This window comes from Phoenix dactylifera, unplaced genomic scaffold (genome assembly GCF_009389715.1).
Source record: "Phoenix dactylifera cultivar Barhee BC4 unplaced genomic scaffold, palm_55x_up_171113_PBpolish2nd_filt_p 000858F, whole genome shotgun sequence".
In the NCBI taxonomy this organism is placed as follows: Eukaryota; Viridiplantae; Streptophyta; class Magnoliopsida; order Arecales; family Arecaceae; genus Phoenix; species Phoenix dactylifera.
This window is the reverse complement of record NW_024068221.1, coordinates 107,929-109,565: the sequence shown is the minus strand read 5'-3', so window position 1 is coordinate 109,565 and position 1,637 is coordinate 107,929.

Sequence of the window (1,637 nt, the reverse complement as noted above, 5' to 3'; positions counted from 1 at the left end):
CAAATGAACAGTGAGTTGGGTCGACCCAAGGTAAGCAAGAGTCGACCCAACCCAAAGAACCTCAAAATGCAAAGGAAGAATGCTCTCTGGATTTACTTGAGAGGGTCGACCCAAGAAGAAAGTTGAGTCGACCCAAGTAAACCTTGAGTCGACTCAAAGAAAGCGTTGAGTCGACCCAAGTGAAGAAAGGCTGAAATTCAAGGCTCTGAATTTTCTGAAGCTGACCTTGGGTCGACCCAAAGAAAGGTTGGGTCGACCCAAGGCAACAGAAGGCTGAATTTCAAGTTTCTGTGTTTTCTGAGAGAGTCGACCCAAGAAATGGTTGAGTCGACCCAAGTGAAGGTTGGGTCGACCCAAGGACAGGTTGAGCCGACCCAAACACGGGCTGAACATAACGGCTAGTTGTGCAGAAATGCTTTTTGGACTCCCAACGGCTATAAACGGCTAGTTTCTTCAATCCAACGGTCAGAAAGGACTATTTGGAGGTTGGAAAGTATTTAAGAGGGAGTATTCATCAGAGGAAGCAAGCTTTTGGGAAAAATACATCAAGTGCATTCAAGAGAGAACCCTAGCAAGACAAGCTTCATCAAGAGCTTCATTCAAGAATCAAAGAAAGGGATTTGAGCAGATTCAAAGAGGCATTAAAGCTCCTTCCCCATTGAAGAGTGAAGCTTCCTTGACCAAAAAGAGCAAAGCGACTTCAAAGCGATAATTTCTTTCTAACTCTTCTTGTTGTTCATATTGCTTTATATGCTCATCTAGGAGTTTAAATCATTTTCTTTTCATTTGTATAAACACTTTGTAAAGGTTCGTTGGTAAGCCCGCAAAACCAACAAAGGTTCGTTGGTAAGCCCGCAAAACCAACAAAGGTTTTTGGTGAACCCGGAAAACCAAAGTTGTATAGGTTCGTTGGTGAGCCCGCAAAACCAACAAGGTTCTTGGTGAGCCCGGAAAACCAAGTGTATAGGTTTCGTTGGTGAGCCCGTAAAACCAACAAGGTTTTTGGATTGTGAGCCTGGAAAACAATCCAACTGTAATCCGCAAGATTATAGTGAATTCCCAAGGGTACGCTTGGGGAGTGGACGTAGGTGCTAAGGAGAGCACCGAAACCACTATAATATTGGTGTGTTTGCATTGTGTTTTGTGCTTTCATTTCTCTGCTTTATCTTCTCTTCTTGCATTAGATAACTCACTTAAATAACCTAGAGAGCATCCATCGCACTTAATTTAGAAAGTTTTAAAAGTACCAAAAATTTAGAAGAAACCAATTCACCCCCCCCTCTTGGATTGTCACCTTGGGCAACAAGTGGTATCAGAGCAAGGTGCTCTAATAGTACCCATTGATCTCACAATCAAGAAGTTAAAGATCATGACAATCCAAGTGGGATGTTCTATAGGAGAGGGACAATTAATTGATAGACCACCTCTATTTAATGGCACAAACTACACTTATTGGAAAGCTAGAATGAGGATATTTCATTCAAGCTTCAAACTATGAATTATGGTACATCATTACTAGAGGCCCTCACTCACTCTCTCACACTATTAATGAAAAAGACTTAGCACAATTGAATGCTAATGCTATGAACATACTATATTTGTGCTATCCATGAACTGAATTTAAATAAAATCTCTGC